This window comes from Dermochelys coriacea, chromosome 7, assembly GCF_009764565.3.
Source record: "Dermochelys coriacea isolate rDerCor1 chromosome 7, rDerCor1.pri.v4, whole genome shotgun sequence".
Lineage (NCBI taxonomy): Eukaryota > Metazoa > Chordata > Testudines > Dermochelyidae > Dermochelys > Dermochelys coriacea.
In genome coordinates, this window is record NC_050074.1 from 90,066,288 (window position 1) to 90,087,777 (window position 21,490).

General features: G+C 41.6%; 1 protein-coding gene and 1 long non-coding RNA gene across 5 annotated transcripts in view; one reads left to right on the forward strand and one right to left on the reverse strand.

Moving 5' to 3' along the window:
• Positions 1-21,490, reverse strand: part of PRKG1 (protein kinase cGMP-dependent 1) — an 869,388-nt gene that overhangs the window by 272,358 nt on the left and 575,540 nt on the right. The window lies entirely within an intron of this gene.
• Positions 8,540-18,216, forward strand: LOC122461000. The gene is made up of 3 exons (XR_006282682.1): positions 8,540-8,551; positions 14,324-14,327; positions 18,082-18,216. It is a non-coding gene; the product is annotated as an uncharacterized LOC122461000 (long non-coding RNA).

Below are 21,490 nucleotides of genomic sequence, written 5' to 3' on the forward strand. Positions count from 1 at the left end.
ACCCTCAGATTACCAATTGTAACACATGCTGAATTCCCGGAGAACTAGTTTCACGAATGACCTTGAGTTTCTCACACACTGAACCAGAGCATCTTATCCTAATTAAATGCCATGGGTAGGATTGTTGCTGCTAGCAGGCTGGCTTACAGGACAACTGACACAGTTGCTGGTAAAAAGCACTTTATTTCCCTTCCCACAGCAATATATATACAGCACTTGTTTATTCCTTTTCTGTTGTTTATCACCCAATGTTCTCATCATTCTTATCTTTGGGTTCCATTATCTTGTGGTGGTAAAGACTCTCAGGTTCTGCTTATCTCATTAGTCCTTAGTTCAGCCAAAGTTTAGTCCTCAGTCCAGCCAAAATCTTCTGGCCTTGTCCTTCAACTTGCCACCCGCAGCCCCGCCTCTTGTACTGTTATTTTCCATTACTTGGCACACATTTCTAAAACATCTGATACTCAGCATTTCCCACACAGGATGACAATAACAACTCTCATACAAATACAAGCACTTTTGATCTATGTAACATCACTGGTAATGGCCTTAGAGGAAGCTATTTAGTACACTCCTCACCAGACAATAGTTAGTTTTATATAGTTACAAAGAAAAGAGGGGTAAAAAACCAAGACATTCCTTGTTCCTTTCCATTGCACTATGATAAAGCAACCAGATTTCTGTAGACTCATCCAAAAAAGAGCAGATGTTAATATACACGTTTGTTCTGTATCTCTAGAAAGCCTAACAGATGTGTTCAGAGACTGTTCTGTCCACACACTGTCTTTGTGAAAGCAATGAATATTTCAACAGGTGTTGCAAGAGATCCAAAAAGTCATTGCTAGAAATAATTACTATGCCACTAACCTATCAGCAGAAATCAAAAACATCCTCTTAAATTTCTAACCTGCACCATCACAAGGACATCTTAAACAGTGTGCTTTAATAATTGATCTTTGCTTTGAGATACAGAAGGGATGCTGACTTCAAGATTTGCCGGAGGCAATAATATACTAACAGCAAGTCCCTGACTATTTGAAGAATAGTGTCACTGTCTTTGCTGTGTGCTCATTTGCTGGTTTTAGAGGTAGTGATGGAAAAGATATTACTGACCTTTAGGTTGTAATTCAGGACATTTACCTTGTGTGAATTTTTTAAAACGAACAAATAGTGTGTCTTCTTAATTCACTGCTTATAGCTGCTTTTATTAGTATTATTATTGGGACAGATCCTACAGACCCTAATCTTTACACAGACAAAACTCCACTTGAAGGTAAGCAGATTTTTGCCTGGATGAAGACTAAGTAAAGACTGTTGATGTAGTCCATTTAAAAATTAATTTATGGTATATAGCTCCTTTTATAAGATTTGCAGCACTTTACAGAACTATGAGCTCTCACACAAATCATTGTCTCCTATGGAAGGAGGAAAATTATTGGGGAAACCAATTTATTCTGCCTGCAGAGAGAGGTCTGTAAGATGGGCTTAGAGCGTGTGGCCCTTCAATTACATCCTTTCTATGTTATTCCACAGGAACTGTTGCAAAATAGATAATCAAAGAGCAGTACTGCCATTAGCATGCTACCCATGTGAGAGAGTTCTGACATGTTGACAAACAGTTCAGGAGTTAATGATGAAATTGTAGACATTAAATCACACTGAGCTATCAAATAGAAATTCTGTAGCTGATGCTGTTTAGGGAGGTTGATCCTCAACTGGATGGACACCACCTCCTAAATGCCATGGAGCCCCAGTAATGTAGTGTTTTTGGGCACTTGAGGGATGGGAGGGAGGGAATTAGAGATAGGTGGGAAATTATTTTCCCATGTGGTGAAAATAGTTTGTGATTTTGAAAAATTTCCAGTTCTGCATCAGGGCAAAACTGAGATATTTTTAAGTTTTTCATCAAAAATGAGAGAGACAAATACCAGCCCCCGCAATCCAAAATAGCCAGTGCTATGGCAATTAGGACACTCAGCTGGGATGTGGGAGACCCAGGGTCAAATCACCGCTTTGTGAAGTCAGAACAAGGACTTGAACCAAGGATGGCCCTCATTCCAGCTGAATACTCTAATACCAGGCTACTCAGTGGCAGGTGGTCAGCCTGGACCTGAGAACCATTCAATGAAAGTTTTGTCAAATCTGGCACATTCCTGCAAAAAGTTTCAGTTTGAACAAAACAGCATTTTCTGACAAAAAACCTGTTTTGTTGAAAAGACCTGATCATATCTAGTGTGAATGCTGCTGCTTCGGCTGCACTCCCCAAATCGTTTTTGTGTACAAGGTCAACTTGGCCAGTATCTGTGCTACCGTAACCTCTTTTATGCCTTAAAGTTGTGGGTATATTATGGTCCTGTCAACACATCAAAAAAGTCACTTCATTTCATAGAATCAGCACTGACCGAGGCACTCAGGAAGTCCACTGAAATGTGGTGCCAGGGACACTGGCCAGAAAAGGAGCAGCTTAGATGCACCAGGGTCCTGCTGCTAAGAGAACCATGGACGGCTTGGGAACGTGAGACAGTTCAGAGGCATGCTTCCTCCACGTATTCCAGAGGATACCCTCAGTTTGGGGAAAACAGTAGGAAGTCTCTCCAATTCTCTTCTCCATTTTTTTCTTTTCTCTATAATTGGCATGATCCCATATTGCAGTGATTCTCAAACTTTTGTAGTGGTGATCCCTTTCACACAGCAAACCTCTGAGTGCAACCCCATCTTATAAATTAAAAACACTTTTTTATATTTAACACCATTATAATGGTGTTAGGCAAAGGTGGAGGCAAAGTGGGGTTTGGGGTGGAGGCTGACAGCTCACAACCCCCCAGATAATAACCTCGCAACCCTCTGAGGGGTCACGACCCCCAGTTTGAGAACCCCTGCCATATGGTTTATATTCCTGTAGAATACATTTAATCTCTTCCACTGAGTTAAAGAAAAAAGAACAATTTGCTTCTTTGCTGCCTGTAATTACAATTTTTTTTATCCCGCCAGTATAATCCTTACTCCTCAGGTGTCTAACATTATCAGTGGACAGCATGCCTCCATTGTGTTACATTATATTTCCAGTATAAGAAGTTTAAAACAACAACAACACAGAAATAACATCCAGCTTTTTTTAGATTAGATCATAGTTTCTATTAAAGAAATAATTGGATAAGTTTAGGGTATTAAAAATAAAGTTTGTAAATTCAGTTGCTTTGAAAACACAATTTAAACACAGGTACAATATATTATAAATAAATTCAAAGCAAAGAAATTGTTAACTGGAAAAATATACATAAGAATGCCTGAAATGCAATTTAAGTTATGAAATTAAACTCTCCATTCATCTAGCATCAATTACTTTCCCAAATATTTACTTATTCATTGCTTTCAAAATGGATAATTTATTTAAAGGACATGAAGAACATCAGATCTCACTTGGGTGCATTGCATCCATTTTGCCTAGACCAAGTCTGCCATCCCGTCTTTGAAAGGAAAACATTTATAGTTTTAAATTCTACCCAGTGCGTATTATTTTTTCCTATACCTCACTGACGTCAGCAACACAGATCTTACATTGTTTTTATTACACAGTTCTGATATTAACACATCAAAACCAAGCAATTGTATACTAGATATAACTGACTATGACAATTATTAGAGAAGCTTTTCAAATCAAGCAATTCTATTTAGAGTTAATGGATTATTAGCCTACAGATTACAAAACACAAGTGTATTTCATAAATACCTCTCAGCATATGTAACTACTATTTCAATCAATTTCTTTCTGGCTGAGCAGACTAAGAGAAGACTACTTGATGTCCATTTATATTGCTTTTCCTTGGTTGAACCTGTAAAGTTTTCCCCCCTTTTTTGTTTGTTTTTGTTTCCAATGAGTGGTACAACCTAATTTGAGTTCTGGAATTTTTAATAGGTATTTCTTCAGTATGAATTAAGAAGGCGGATATTTACATAGGGAGACAATACACATAGTAGGTAGCAGTTTAAAAAAAAAGCCTCCTGTTGAGGTTAGGATGTAAGCAAATGCAAATCTGATTCTGAAATTAGCCTCCAGGTGCTTTCAACACTGAATTTCTGGCTTTGCATGGGTGCATGGGTGCTTAGTGGTCTAATTTCTAAATATCCCTCCAGGGCTATTCAGCAGGTTTTTTTATATACTGGTATTTAATTTGGAAAAAATGTGTCATATTATATACTATATACATAACATAGCAAGAAAAATGTTATAGTGCCTAAAAGTCAGACAGCCATTCTGTCAGACATGACTATTACTACAATTTCTTTACATGGCATGGGAAAATGTGCTAAGACCCTTTTCAGAATTAAACAAACAAACCAAAACCCCACAGTCCCTGCCCCAAAGAGTGTATTACCTAATTGTGAAGATACAAGGCTTTTTTCTTATTCAGATTTACACATTAAAGGAGTGCATTTTTTTTTCATCCCACCCTTCATCTTCCTGGACCCTGGGCTGAATTCTGAAATCCCTCTTTGGACAGCAGTCTAAGAACATAGAATGATTTTGAGCTACTCTCAGCTTGTACCATGGAATATTGTTAAGTGTTGCATCTGCTTGTACATGTTTATAGCGTAAGCTTTTGGGGGCAGGGATTCTATTAGTTGTTTGACACATTCTACTTACTTTAAAGGAATGTGTACATATATATATATATATATATATATAAGTGACTAATGTTAATGTCATGATAAATGGCATGTAATGCAAAATATTAACTGGTTGCATAACAAATTCTCATTATTGTAATAATATCTGAAAATGGCCACACAGTTGACACATTTCCTAATTATACTTCTAAATAAATTGGGCTCATCTGTGCCTTTAAGCCATTGATATGGGTAGATTTCCAGGGGATATACTGCTTCAGGGAATCAAAATGTCTCCTGAAATTGCCAGACATGCAGGGAAAGCCCAGGTGAGATTATATGCCTCAGGAGCCTTCTCTCTTCCTAATTCCTTTTGGGATGGTAGTGTAAGGGGACTGTTGCTCCCTTACTAACATTCAGTGGACGTGTTTTAGTTGCTAGATCCCAGTACTAATAGGGGGAAGGGTCGATGGGGAATCAGGACCCTGAGACTGACAGCCCCCAGGAACAATGGGGAGAGGCCAATGCTCCAGGTCAGCCTGAATGGCAGGGCAGGCAGGCTAATCAGGGAGTCAGGAGGCCAGAGAGGTCCCATCCTCCGTGTGTGAGCTGGAATTGCCTGGGTCAGACAGAGTGGGGCCGAGCTAAGGAGAAAGCAGGGGCCCAAGCTGAGCTGGGGAGCAGAGGTGTGCCAGATCCAGAGAGAGCAGACCCTGTCCTGGGAGCAGAGCTGCAGCCCCAAAGCTAGAGGCACAGCCCAGGGAGACCAGACTTGCCCTGGGAGGAGAGCTGCAGGAACCAGAGCCAGAAGGTCCAGAAAAGCAGCCCAGGAAGCAGGTCAGTGCTGGGAGCAGAGTCACAGAAGCAGCCTGCAGAGCAGACCTGTCCTGAGAGCAGAGCTGTAGCAACCAGAGCCAGAGAGGCAGCCCAGGGAGCTGGAGGCAGAGCAGCAGCAGCAGTGCAGAGACAGAGTGGTGGAGCTGGGGCTGCAGGAGTCCGGAGCTGGGTGCGGTGAGCAGCTGGAGAGAGCGAGGGGAACCCTGGGCAGTGGGCCCAGCACAGGGAGATGCCTCAGCCAAGAGGCTCTGCAGGCCAGGCTTGTATCGTAACCCTGACAGGGCGGGGGCAACACTGGGAAGAAGGGTCCTACCACTTAGAGCCTGAGAGCGTGTGGCCGCCACCAGAGCAAGTGTCCAACTCACAGCATCCCTGTAGCACAGCCAGGGCCTGAGAAGAAGTCCTGGGACTTACAAGGAACAGACTGTGAACTGCCCGACATTCCACAGACACTGTTTGTGATGTTCCCTGCCACAGAGGTGGTTGATGTTTCCTTTAACCTTTCCCATTTTTCCTTATTCTTTTTAAAATTAATTGTTGATTAAATAATTTGCATTTGCTTTAACTTGTATGTAATGGTCAGTGGGTCAGAGAAGTGCCAAGGGCAGAGAGAGTACCCCGGAGTGGGGACACCGTAGCCCCTGTCCTAGTGACCACAGCAGGGTTGGGGTCAAGCCCCCCAGGAATCCTGGGCCCAGCCTTGTTGGGGTTACGAGGACTCTGCCAGATGGGAGAGTGGAAGGGGAGTCCTCAAGGGCAGGGAGGCCACTGGGCAAAGGAAGTGGGAGCAAGGACTCAGATCCTTTTGCTAGCCCACTTCACCAGGGTAGTGCAGAAGCCAGGAAAATTCCCCACAATTGCAGGACTATTGCCGCGCTTACACTAGCAATACTATACAGTAGCAATTCTAACACACAGGGGAGCAAAAAGACTTCAGTTATGGCTCTTATGATTTTTCATCCTTGCACATACTGCGCGGGTGACAACAGCTAGGCTGTAGGTGGTGGAGGGTATGTCTGTTCCTTCCAAACCTCTGTGTGCACTTGTCTTATGTCCTGAGAAAGGACTCTGATTTTTCAAGGGGTTTATTTAACTCTAGTTTACAGAGCTGCAAATGTTATGCTCCTAAAAATTATGTTGGCAAATGCTCAGACCTTTCAAATACCCTGCTTAATTATTTCTCTCAATAACCTATTCTGTTATTCCATTCCTGTGCCAGTGTTACAAAAAGTATGTGTTTCCATTTGTTAATTTTAAATATACTATATAAATGTTCAGTATCTCAGTTTTTGTATTAGAAAAGGGAGTATCTTATTGATTTGTTCTGTACCTCAGCCAATAAGTTGTTAGCCATCTCTTTACGAGGCAAAATAATTTCATTCTTTGCAGTCACTTGTAATATGCAAAACCACTTAACCTTTAGCCGCTTTCATTTCCTTTCTCTGGGTATTTTAATCTCTCCTAGATTTTTCTTGATACAACCATAATTCAACAGCACTCCAGATAAGGCTGTGCTGTAGCATTGTTTTTAATAGAAAAAAAGATAGAAAATTGTATAATTTTCTATACCTTCTTAAATGCAACCAACCATCCTGATTACTTTTTGAACTGCTGAGGCACATTGTGTAAGCACATTCATGGAGCTATGAGAACTCCTTGATCTTTTTATGGAGAGAATTCTGCTGTCTAGGAGCTCATCATCTTCAGTCTATATAAGAAGTTCAAATTATTTTCCCAATTTGCACTACCTTGTATTTTTCTAATCTAATACCTTGTATCACATGCTACCTGATCTCCCAGTTTCATTAAGTCCTTCTGAAGTTTTTTACTATCCTTCATAGTTTTCAGTTATTTATGTGATTTCCAGTTATTAGTAATATCAAATTGTATTTCCAAATACAGTATTGTACTCAGTATGTAAGGCATGCACAAAAGGTGTGCACAGTAACGCAAAAGGGAGTGCACAGTGGTTGAACTTTTTGGACAACTCTCCATCCCCTCCATGCTAGTTTTCCCCAGAAGAGGTAATTTTTGGACATCCTACCTTGCTGGCTGAGGTTAAGAATATAAGAATGGCCATATTGGGTCAAACCAATGGTCCATCTATCCCAGTATCCTCTCTTCCAATGGCCAGACCAGATGCTTCAGAGGGAGTGAACAAAATAGGGCAACTTATTGAGTGAGTGAACAGCGGAGCGGCTAACAGAGGGAGTGTGCCTGGAAGTTCACCTGGGGAGAGCCCACTGAGGCTTTCATCTTGCGGGCTTCTCTGAGTAGTTACTACAACACCTAAGGAAGCTCTTAGAAGGGAGATAATATGGATGGTGAGCATTTAGCTGTTGTTACCTGCACAGGATGTGTTGTGTTTGTCTTTCTTCCACAGGACAGAAGTGACTTTGTCTGTACAAGGTGCAAGCTGGTCTCCATATTAGAAGAGAAGGTTCAAGGTCTGGAGAAACAAGTATCAACCCTGCGTTACATAAGAGAAACTGAAGATTTCCTGGACAGATGTCAGGGTATGCTTCTACGGGCACAACATTCTGAAGATTCAAAGCAGGCTGCGCAGCGGGGACAGAAGGACGGTGAAGAAATTTGGCAGCATGTGACCTCCAGAAGAAGAAAGGGGAGCACCCATGGACCAGCAATGCAGATACAGGTAAGCAACAGTTTTCATGTTCTCTCCACAGGTAAGAATGCAGAGAGTGGACTAGATGATACATCTGAGGGAAGGGAGCAGAAGGAGACTCCGCTGATTGGAAGGCATGAGATGCACTGTCTAAGGGAAGGGAGTTCCACGACCACTGCTCCCAAGAGAAGGAGGCGGGTGGTGATTGGGGACTCCCTCCTCAGGGGGACTGAGTCATCTATCTGCCGCCCCGACCAGGATAACCGAGACGTCTGCTGCTTGCCTGGAGCTAGTATTCACGATGTGACGGAGAGACTGCCGAGACTCATCAAGCCTCGGATCGCCATCCCTTCCTACTTCTCCACGTGGGCACCAATGATACTGCCAAGAATGACCTTAAGCGGATCACTGCAGAATATGTGGCTCTGGGAAGAAGGATAAAGGAGTTTGAGGCACAAGCCATTAAAAGGATGTGAATTCCCAGTTGGCTGATTTGACCTGATGTCATCATAACTAGGCTCAGTGTCACATCAAAATCTCTACATTTTGACTGGTCCTGGTTCAGGGCTAGGGTGATACTGGCAGTGGAATTACTGACTAGATCATTTGTAGCCATCCCATCACTGTATGCTGGTGGAGTGTAACAATATGTTGGGCTGAATTACTTGAAATGCTGACTTTACATGATGATCCCTGTGGAATTCTGAATAGGGTCTCTAAGTTCTAACCCTTCTGGCCACTGACCCTGAATTTCTGATTCAGAAATGGTTGGTACACCTGCAGAAAGCCAACTTATTAGTCTGACATTTCAAATGCATCATGTGATAATGACCTCAGATTTCCCTAATCAGACCATATTGAGGTCCCCAGACTTTGTGGCCTTTAGAAAGTGTACCAACGCACAGAGATGCCGGCTTCGTGATTTACTGGGAGGTGCTTGACCCCTGCTTTTCCCCAGGCCCTTCCCCCACTCCACCCCTTCCCCCAAACCCCCATTCCAGCCCTGTTCTATTCCCTCCCCAGAGTGCTCCCTGTCCCCGCTCCTCCCACTCTCCACCAGCACCTCCTGCATGCCATTGAAAAGCTAATCATGACAGGCAGGAGGCAATTGAGAGAGTGGGAGGAGCTGATCGGCAGGGCTGCCAGTGGGTGCTGAGTACCCACTATTGTTTTTCTGTGGGTGCTCCAGCCTCGGAACACCCCTGGAGTCAGCACCTATGCCAGCACATTATTTTTTTCCCTCCTGAATGTAGGGGAAAGCCCTTTGTTTATACAGACTGAGATCATAAAGAATCCTGTGTTTTTTCAATGACAGAATCAACGTTTTGAAGCTTGCTGCAAATGCTTATATTAGGAATAAAACTGTCACTTGCTGGCCGAACACTAAAAAATCAACTCTTGAAAGAAAAGGACAAACACAAAGTTATCATATAGATTTACAGATCTACTAGAAACAGGAAGAATCATGGAGCAGGTCCTCAAGGAATCAATTCTGAAGCACTTAGAGGAGAAGAAAGTGATCAGGAACAGTCAGCATGGATTCACCAAGGGCAAGTCATGCCTGACTAATCTAATTGCCTTCTATGATGAGATAACTGGCTCTGTGGATGAGGGGAAAGCAGTGGACGTGTTATTCCTTGACTTTAACAAAGCTTTTGACATGGTCTCCCACAGTATTCTTGCCAGCAAGTTAAAGAAGTATGGGCTGGATGAATGGTCTATAAGGTGGATAGAAAGCTGGCTAGATTGTCGGGCTCAACGGGTAGTGATCAATGGCTTCATGTCTAGTTGGCAGCCGGTATCAAGCAGAATCAAGGTATCAAAGGTCGGTCCTGGGGCTGGTTTTGTTCAATATCTTCATTAATGATCTGGAGGATGGCATGGATTGCACCCTCAGCAAGTCTGCAGATGACACTAAACTGGGAGATACGCTAGAGGGTAGGGATAAGATACAGAGGGACCTAGACAAATTAGAGGACTGGGCAAAAAGAAATCTGAGGTTCAACAAGGACAAGTGCAGATTCCAGCACTTAGGACGGAAGAATCCCATGCACTGCTACAGACTAGGGACCGAATGGCTAAGCAGCAGTTCTTCAGAAAAGGACCTAGGGGTTACAGTGGACGAAAAGCTGGATCTGAGTGAACAGTGTGCCCTTGTTGCCAAGAAGGCCAATGGCATTTTGGGATGTATAAGTAAGGTCATTGCCAGCAGATCAAGGGACATGATCGTTGCCCTCTATTCGACATAGGTGAGGCCTCATCTGGAGTACTATGTCCAGTTTTGGGCCCCACACTACAAGAAGGGTGCAACAAAAATTGGAAAGCGTTCAGTGGAGGGCAACAAAAATGATTAGGGGACTGGAACACATGACTTATGAGGAGAGGCTGAGAGAACTGGGATTGTTTAGTCTGCAGAAGAGAAGACTGAGGGGGGATTTGATAGCTGCTTTCAACTGCCTGAAAGGGAGTTTCAGGGAGGATGGATCTAGACTGTTCTCAGTGGTAGCAGTTGACAGAATGAGGAGTAATGGTCTCAAGTTGCAGTGGGGGAGGTTTAGGTTGGATATTAGGAAAAATGTTTTCACTAGGAGGATGGTGAAGCACTGGAATGCATTACCTAAGGAAGTGGTGGAATCTCCTTCCTTTGAAGTTTTTAAGATCAGGCTTGACAAAGCCCTGGCTGGGATGATTTAGTTGGGGTTTGGTCCTGCTTTGAGCAGGGGGTTGGACTAGATGACTTCCTGAGGTCCCTTCCAACCCTGATATTCTATAATTCTAGGAAGACACTAGTTTTTGACCGGATATTCACTTGTGCAAAAAAACCCAACACATTTAGTAGGTTCTTACATCTCAAATTGAAGCTTTTGAAAAGCTATTGAAGCTTTTCAAAGAGCCCAAAGCTCACTCTTGATAGTAATTATATGTGAAGTCCAATTCTGCCCTCATTTTCATGGCAGTAATTGCCTTTGACTTCAATGGGAGTTGTGCAGTGTATAAAAGAGTATAATCAGAATCATGACATAAGGAATGATGAGATACAAAATATCAAAGCCAATGTACTTCCGTGTAGCCAGTCAAACATTGTTTGACTGTTTTCCTGATGAACACACAAAGCCAAACAGTATTACTGATTCAGGAAACCACATAAGCATTTCCCTAAGTCCATCATTATAAGGCAGAACTTCAGCATGTGCTTTAACTTTAAGCATGCCTTAAAATCCCATGGGGCACAGACTTTGCCCTTAATAACATAACTGATAGAGTTCACCTTTATCCTCCCCTTACATGGAGTACATATTAATAGATTTTGCACATTTTTTCGCACTGTTTACTTATACTATATCTGTAGGGGGGTTGTCTTTTCCTGCATGGATCATTTCTCTTTTCCTATAGATGTTAGAGCACTTTACAAAGTATGTTACTATCATTATTCCTATTTACAGATGGGGAAACTGAGGCAGAGAGGATGAAGAGACTTATCCTACGTCACCCAGCAAATGAGTCAGAAAGTCAGGAACAGAACCCAAAGGTCTCCTAAGTGCCAAATCTAGTGTACAGTACACTTGATACACTGCATTTAGTTTGAGCCTTTACATTTGACTTCATTTTACACTCACTGTAAGATATGAACCTCAAAATGTACAAACACAATGTGGTCTAGTGTTCAGGGAACTACACTAGCTATCAGAAGACCAGGGTCTATTCCTGGCTTCTCCCCTGAACCGCTGTGTGACTTCAAGAAAACCACTTCACCTCTCTGCCAAGCCCTAGTGAGAATGATTGATCAGTAAACATTGGGAAAAATACCATCTGATCAGATTTAATTCTCAGTGTTCTCTAACTCTAGTTAAAAGCCTTCAGGAACTGTGAGATTGTTCAGAATTGGAAATTCATATGCACTATTATTCCCTGGTGCTGATGGCCCATTCTTACTAAGATACATTGCTAGAAGTTCATATTTAAGCACATTGTTAAAAAGAGATTTATTAGTTGAAATCTTTAAAAATGGCTAAATACTTTTAATTACACATTCTGGTGTCAGACAAGTTCTATGGGATGATAATTTGCATGACTCCACTTTGCTGCTTCATAATTTAAGTCTTAGGCAACTATTTTCTAAAGGTTCCAACACCAGTAAGGACTTTACGTTACTAGTGCCGTGGCATGCCACTATAATGCCATCTCCCAGTGTTTCTCTACAAATTACCCTAGTTCTCTGCATGAACACAGCATCTTCCTCATAGCTATGAATGGCAATATCCGTTTTTTCCATACAGCAGTCCCTCAAAGCCAACTACTAGCTCACAAGAGATGGTGCTGGCTGCATTCCTTCACCTAAGTTATATTAGTACTAGCTGTCCCCTGTCCTGCTGAGAAAGAGTCCAAAGGGACTCCTAGGGTCTTCTATACTGATGCACATTCCATTACTGTTTTATCTTTGTGACTTTTGAACTCTTTGATACTCCTTCTTCAATGGTCTTTGTATGAGTACATTAATGGATTCAGTACATCCAAGGATGTTTTATACTTTGTACAAAAAATAGAAGATCAACATGTTATTGCTGTACTAAAAATCAAACACATAGAACATTCTTTGGACTCGGAAAGAAACAATGCCAGAGGGCATTAACTCAAATTCACTTTGGGGTCAGCTTCTCCCTCAAATGCTACGGTTTCATGGAAAAAAATCATGCACTTCTTCCATAACATTGAAGATAAATGCATGCATTTTCTAAATATGTATTTGAGATGGGAAAATGGAATTCATCCTATTCCTTTGAAGGAGGATAAAAGGGCACAGATAATGACCACACATATTTTAAGATATGAATTCATGATTTCATATTAGAACATGTTCCAAAAAGCTATATGTACAGTAGGGTAAGTTATATCAACCACCCACAGATCTACTTTACATTATACAGGTATTTATCCTAAAAGTTTACTAACAACTACTGGTCACCTCAACATTTTGAGTAAAGCCCAGAAAATTTACTTCCCGGAAAATACAGGACAAAAATTAGATCTGCCATTCACAATCATACTGACATTTCCAAAGACAATATTATCTATGAGAACTGTAACAGCAATGCAGACATCAGATCAGAGGACGCTGAAGCTAAATGTTTTGATTTACGAGATGGAAAGAAACATTTAAGCCAAAATATTTAGATGCTAAATCAACCACATTCATGGCTGACCATTTTCTGTACTTCATGTTGGCTGGCAATCTCCTCTGAAATCTCACTGATAATCACCATATCTGAGTGACATTCCCTGATAACATTATGGTGAATTTAAACCTTATTTACAAGAGAACTAGCAGTATCAAGCACAAACTCACATAAGAGAAATCTGGACTATATCTTTCCTTTCTGGATACATCAGTATTTCTCAGTAATTCAGAGGTTTTTTGTAGAAAAAGCCCAGAACAAGGCTGCCACTTGCCATCTTTATGCCTTAACTCCTCTGCAGATAGTCAGGCTAAAGTCTACTTTCAATTATATTAGATTCTGTTCTTTTGCTTACTGTTACAGATCTAGTCAAGTGCCTACTCTTGGTCTCTCAGATTGCTGTAAGGGAATCCAACCTTGGGATTCCATGTGCTTTAAGCCTCCAGAGTCCAAACAGAGTCCATGCACTCTCCTTAGCTTGGAATGACTAAGAAAACTCCTGGGGTGCACACTGTCCATCTAGCACTCCTTCCTGAGATATGAAATCTCACAGCCCAAATGTCCAGCCTCTGGGATAAGTACTCTTCCTGTAGCTTAAACACACCCTCACCCAGAACTCAAGCTGTGCGCTTTTTCTGGGGTCTAACAAAACACAGAGTCTTTGCATAGGATTCTAAACCATGAGAAACTCAGAGATCTATACAGAAATAAACCCTAAACACATTTCCCCTCCTCACTTTCCTTACCACTCTAGAACATTCCTTGCTGGGATCCAAGTCCTGTGTGGTCACCCAGCTTGTATTGTCAATCATGGAACCTCTATCTCTCCTAGTCAGCTTGCTTTGAGCTTGGTTGGTCCTGCAGCTAAACTGGGTCTCCCCTCCTGCCTGTGTTTTCTCCTCTCTCATGCTCAAAGCTTCCTGCATGACTCTGAATCCCTCAACTTTATATGTCGTGCCACTAATATCTGGTTCCCTTGTCCTGGTATTTTTCCACTCTCCAAACTACAGCTGTCATGGTTGGGCTGTGGATGGCTGGTGTGCCCTTCTCAGCTGCTAAGTTGTGATCAGGAGATGAGTAGCAGGGTCGGGAGTAAGCTGGGTCAGAAGTCAGGGTTGGGCACCAAGTTGCAGGCAGATAGCACGGTCAGAGTCAAGCCAGATGTCAGGGACTGTAGGTCTTTAACCCTAGTCTATAGGGCTCTTCAGAGTTAGTAAGTTCCAATATGCCACTCAGTGACCTGCAAACTGTTATCAGAATAGAAGCTAAACTCTGCCATAAGACCCCAGTCCTGGGTTTTCCCTGCTTAAGACTGCTTCACCTGCAATACTTGTTCTGGCTGCTACACTCCTTACAACCTGTCTCTGCCTGCCTCCTGACACCTGACTCTCAGTTTTGCCCTCTTGCCTGCCTCAGACTCCGACCACCTGATATTTGACCCAGCCTGACTCCCAACCCCTGCTCCGACTAGTAGGTCATACCAATCACATTTCAGTTGTGACACTGGATCAGAATACCAGGAATCTGGGGTCAGGCACCAAGGTAGCAGATGAATAACAGAGTTGGAGTCGAGCTGGGTCAGAATATTAGGAAGTTGGGGTTGGGCACCAGGTTATAGACAGCAATCGAATACCAATGTCGAGACCTACGCAAGGTCAGATGCCAGCATCTAGAGTCTACTGCAAGCAGGGTCTGGAGCAGAAGCAGGAAGCCAATCTGTGTTGTTGCTCAGACAGCTCCTCAGGCTGGCTTCCTGATTTAAATACTAGTATCAGTAGGCTCTGAGAGGGTGACACTCAGGCCCTATTGAGTAGTGCTTCCTATCAAGCCTAGCTTTGTGGGTCTTCCAGTAAATGCCCAATCTAAGCCTCCAGTGGCTATGTAAAAGCATCAGTGACCCAGAATCCCCAGGGTTGCAGGTTCTTACATAGCCCCCTACAGACCAGTTAGAGGAAGTGGCTTCTCCCAGCTCCAACCAAACTCCTTAGTGCACAGTTGTTAAGGTTAATGACTCTCCATTGGCTTTCATCTTGGAGATCAGCGTTTACAGTCTTGTCGGCAACGGAGGCTAGGTATAGAGAGATTCCATATCACAGCAATTTTCGTAAGAATAGCTTCACAATCTCAAGCAGAATTTTACAAGTTATACGGACAGATCCCCTGAATTGTCACACCTATCAAATCACCATCTCATAAGGCCTACCAAACTATAGGCAGAACCATTTTCCATCCACATCAGCAACGAACAAACAAAAAACAAGACAAACACTGACAACAATGCTTAGGGGACTTAATACTGGAACTTTATTTTACAACTACAGTATATTAAAATAGTCTTTGTTCTCAACCTATATGCCTAAAATATGAAAAGTTTTTATCATTATTATTATACAACATAGTATTTGTATGATCATGGCAATAAAACATTGTCGCAGTATTTCACTAAACCCAGGTAAATACACCAAAAACTAACTGCTCTTTCTCCAAAGACTAAATCTCTAATGCAGAGTGCATTAAATCTGACTGTAGCTACAGCATCTTTATGTAATGTGGAAAAGAGAATTACACACAATATTCCGTGCTGAAATGTTTCAAAGAATTGTCTAATTGCCTACATACTAACAGATAACCAAATTTAAAACTTAACTGTAATGAAAGCAACAGTTCTGCATTTGGCCCTTAAACTTTAATACAGTTCAGCATACAATACATATAGAAGAAATCTGGTGGCTTTTGCTTTACTCCCAGAGCTTATATTAAGTCTCTATACGTTTTTTTTTAACATTATTATTTCTTTGCAATCAATAACTATCTCCTTCAGATCTTCTATAAAGATTAAAAAAATATCCTCTCAGAACAAAACTAACTAAATTGAATATGTTTGATTTCAATTTCCAGATGAAGTCACAATTAGTTACACTGTAGTCATAGGTTCTTAGTGGTTTTACTATTTTACTTTTGTTTGAAAGAAAGTAAATTGAGACACGAACTCATCCTTATAGAGTCTCCATTACAGAAGCCACATTTTTCTGTGTCATATCATCATCTTAAGTGTTTTCTGCTTATTAACAATTGTTAGTAGTTGAAGTAATCTGATCCTTTAATACTTTACTTATTATTTCATGTTTAACTGAATTTTAGCAGAGGTTTATTAAATGGCCTGGGAACAAGAATGGCCCCGAGGGACAAAGAACTCATCAATTATCATTTTTGCATTAGTATGTTTCCTCTCCATGTGGGCTATTAGGAATTAATTTCTTTAAGTTTATTAATGAGCATAATGAGCTGTAGGATGATTGTGAATAATCTATGATGAGTGATGAAAAAAGGACAAACACTTCTGTATGCAAGCTCACAAAGAATAGCAATAGTTCACTCCTCATCACCACGGTTCCTCTCCCAAAAATGTTATACAGTCTCTCAGCAGAAAAGAGAAAAAGTGATCAAGTGGCTTCCATACAATCAATTTGAACACACTTAAATTATAGTAGTTAATGTTCTTTCATTTGTGTATCCAGATATCCATTTACACACTCTAATTCATCATGCTCACACACAACTATATAGAAGAAAATATATTACACTGTGGACACCAGCTGGGAAGTTATTCATTAATCCTCAGAAATGTAATTTAGATCACTATTTCCTTTGATTTTTCTTTCTTATCTAAGTAAACTAGACTTTCATCTTGATTGTATTAACAACCTTTCATATTCACAGCTGGTGGCTAGTAGAGATTACAGATATCATTAGTATCTCAATTATTTAGATCTCAAATCACAAATAGACTCAAACCTGCAAATTGTACTGAGTTACTCTAAGGAACCACTAAAAAGTCAGTTGTGACCAAGTACTTAACACTATTAATATTAAAAAGGGGGAAGGAATGCAAGCCAAAATAGGGAAAGAATGGGTTACAAGATATTTAGATAAAGTAGATGTATTCAAGTTAGCAGGACCTGATGAAATTCACCTAGAGTAGTTAAGGAACTAGCTGAAGGAATTTCTGAACTGTTAGTGGTTATCTCTGAGAACTCCTGGAGGACAGGTGAGGTCCAGATGATTAGGAAAGGGCAAACGTAGTACCTATCTTTTAAAAGGGGAACAAAGAGGATCCAGGGAATTAGAGACCAGTCAGTCTAACTTTGATACCAGGAATGAGACTGGAACAAGTTATTATACAATCAGTTTGTAAGCACCTGGGGGATAATAGAGTTATCAGGAATACCCAGCATGGATTTGTCAAGAACATTCATGAACCTAATTTCATTCTTTGCCAAGGGTTACTGGCATAGTGGGTAAGAGGGAAACTGTAGATATGATATATCTGGACTTTGCTAAGGCTTTGACATAATCCCACATGACATTCTCATAAGGAAACTAGGAAAATGAGGTCACAATGAAATGACCATAAAGTGGGTGCAAAACTGGTTGAAAGACTGTACTCAGAGAGCAGTTATCAGTGGTTTGCTGTCAAATTGGGAGGATGTATCTAGGGCAGACATGCCAAATTGGCTTAATTGGCTTGTGAGTTGCTTGTTGGCTAATTTTTGGCTTGTAGCTTGTTTGGCTTGTAGCTCATTGCTTCTTCTTTTTTTTTAAATCAGTTCCTGGCAAGCAGGGGCAAGGAGGGGCAAGTAGGGGAAACGGAGGGGGAGAGTCAGGGGTGCACATCGGGCCCACCACAATCCCAGACTGCACGCAAGGATGATCTAGTCACACAGAGTGTTGGGGTTCTTAGGGATTGGATTGTTTGGAAATGGGATTAGCTTGATTTTTGCCTTATTGTGAACGTCAGGGTGCTTATTTATCACGTGAAAGTTGGTAACTGTGATCTAGGGTCTGTCCTGGGTTTGGTACTATTCAATATTTTCATTAATGACTTGGATAATGGAGTGGAAATTATGCTTACAAAATTTGTGGATGATGGCAAAATGGGAGGGGTTGCTGGCACTTTGGAAGACAGGATTAGAATTCAAATCTTAAGAAACTGGAAAATTATCTGAAATCAACAAGCTGAAATTCAATAAAGGCAAGTGAAAATACTACATTTAGGAAGGAAAAATAAATGCATAATTACAAAATGGGGACTAATTGTCTAGGTGGCAGTACTGCTGAAAAGGATGTGGGGTTAGAGTGGATTACAAATTGAATATGAAACACATATGAAACAATGCACTTGTGAAAAGGCTAATATAATTCTGGGGTGTATTAACAGGAGTGTTGTATGTAAGACATGGAAGGAGTTGTCCTGCTCTACATTACACTGGTAAGAGTTCAACTGGAGTACTATGTCCAGTTCTGGGGACCACACTTTAAGGAAGATGTAGACAAATTGGAGAAAAGTTTAGAAAATCTTTGAGAAAAGGTTGAAAAAACTGGACATATTTAGTCTTGAGAATAGACAACTGAAAAGGAGACCTGTTAACAGTCTTCAAATACGTTAAGGCAGGGGTTCTCAAACTTCATTGCACCACGACCCCCGTCTGACAACAAAAATTACTGTATGACCCCAGGAGGAGGGACCAAAGTCTGAGCCCACCGAAGCCCCACTGCCCTGGGCAGGCTGAACAAAGCCTAAACCCAACCCTGCCACACCAGGCCAGGGGAGTGGGAGGAGCCTAAATTAAAGGCTGGGGCAGGAGGGAGGCAAAGTCAAAGCCAGAGGGGCTTCAGCCCCAGGCCAGGGGCCCGTAGCATGAGCCCCACTACCAGGGGTGAAGGCCTTGGGCTCTGGGCCCTGGCAGTGGGACTCAGACTTTGGCTTCAGCCCTGGGCAGTGGGGCTCGGGCTATGGCTTTGGACTCAGACTCTAGCAAGTCTAACACCAGCCCTGGCAACCCCATTAAAACAGGGTCACAACCCACTTTGGGGTCTCGACCCACACCTTGATAACTGCTTGTTAAGGACTGTTATAATGAGGATGGGTAGTCCTGCCTCAGCACGGTGGTGTGGACTAGATGATCTCTCAAGGTTGCTTCCAACATTTCTATGATTCTATGCTCCTATCACTGTTACCCCATCCTCCCTCCTCTACTCATTAGTGTGTCACATCCACCTGTTCTGGCTTGTTTTAAATTTTAAACTCTTCGGGTAAGGAATGTCACTTATGATCTCTTTATGCAGCTTTCAACACAACAGGACCCCAATCCTGATGCGTTTTCTGGGTTGTACTACACCACAACTACTAACAACACTGCTAAAACAAACAGGTTGATACAGACTTTATTTAGAGCAACCAACTTAAATAGCAACAAACTAGGCCTTCCACACTGCAAAAGTGTTCACTAAAAAATTCTTAGCTTTTGTAGCAAGTTGAAACAAACATTTGTTGTACAAATGTAACTCTCAAAATAAAGAGATGTTAATATTTTATTGCCATTATGAGCTCTGTATTACATATTGCAAAAGGCTGACATCTCAGTCAATCATCCCAGAGTCCAAAGTCTTTGTTCACACTTTCTGCAGGTGTTTTTTGGCCAGTACAATGCAATCTTCAGACATAAAAGAGACAGTGGCCATGTCTCATGGCATATTAAATCTTTACATTTACTACTTACTCTTTACCTTTTAATACCTTTTAATCAAACTTCAATATTATTGCATCCCCTCCTACTTCTCAACTCTCAATTCTTTTTTTTCCCCAGACCTTTCTTGATGCTGAGGACCAGCTGCTGTATCAAATTCTACTAGAGGAGCAAACACCATACCATAAATCCCTAAAAAATCTTGCACAGATCAGCTCAATGTGTAACAGGTCAATTAAGAACATTACTACAGATTTCTCTCTCTTATAATGTATATGGAAGTTGCACATAAAGGCTCTCTCTCTCTCAGTTTCCTCAAAAATACTTGGCTAATTTTGAAAAATAAAAGATTTCCTGTGGTAACTGTAAACAGCTCAAAATCTCTGACAGAGCTTTATATCCCACAAAGATATGCTACAGTTTAAGAATCTTATTTCAAAGTGATAGCCATGTTAGTGTGTATCAGCAAAAACAACGAGGAGTACTTGTGGCACCTTAGAGACAAACAAATTTATCTGGGCATAAGCTTTCGTGGGTCAAAACCCACTTCATCAGATGCATGGAGTGGAAAATACAGTAGGCAGGTACAATTACACAGTACATGAAAAGATGTGAGTTGCCTTAACAACTGGGGGGTCAGTGCTAACGAGACAATTCAATTAAGGTGGAAGTGGGCTATTCTCAACAGTAGAATACTTTATAGTGGTAATGAGGCCAATGTAATCAGGGTGACCCATTTCAAACAGCTGACAAGAAGGTGTGAGTAACAGTAGGGGAAAATTAGTTTTTGTAGTGATCCATCCACTCCCAGTCTTTATTCAAGCTTAATTTGATGTTGTCCAGTTTGCAAATTAATTACAGTTCTGCAGTTTCTCCTTGGAGTCTTTTGAAGTTTTTTTTGTTGAAGAACTGCAACTTTTAAATCTGTTATTGAGCGTCCAGGGAGATTGAAGTGTGCTCTGACTGGTTTTTCAATGTTATAATTCTTGACGTCTGATTTGTATCCATTTATTCTTTTGCGTAGAGACTGTCCGGTTTGGCCAATGTACATGGCAGAGGGGCATTGTTGGCACATGATGGCATATATCACATTGGTAGATGTGCAGGTGAACGAGCCTCTAATAGTGTGGCTGATGTGATTAGGTCCTATGATGGTGTCCCTTGAATAGATATGCGGACAGAGTTGGCAAGGGGAGTTGTTGTAGGGATAGGTTCCTGGGTTAGTGTTTTTGTTGTGTGATGTGTAGTTGCTGGTGAGTATTTACTTCAGGTTGGGGGCTGTCTGTAAGTGAGGACTGGCCTGTCTTCCAAGGTCTGTGAGAGTGAGGGATCACCCTTCAGGATAGGTTGTAGATCCTTGATGATGCGTTGGAGAGGTTTTAGTTGGGGGCTGACGACTAGTGGCGTTCTGTTACTTTCTTTGTTAGGCCTGTCCTGTAGTAGGTGACTTCTGGGTACCCTTCTGGCTCTGTCAGTCTGTTTCTTCACTTCACCAGGTGGGTACTGTAGTTTTAAGAATGCTTGATAGGCATCCTGTAGGTGTTTGTCTCTGTCTGAGGGATTGGAGCAAATGCAGTTGTATCTTAGAGCTTGGCTGTAGACAACGGATTATGTGATGTGGTCTGGATGAAAGCTAGAGGAGTGTAGGTATGTATAGCAGTCAGTAGGTTTCTGGTACAGGGTGGTGTTCATGTGACCATCGCTTATTTGCACTATAGTGT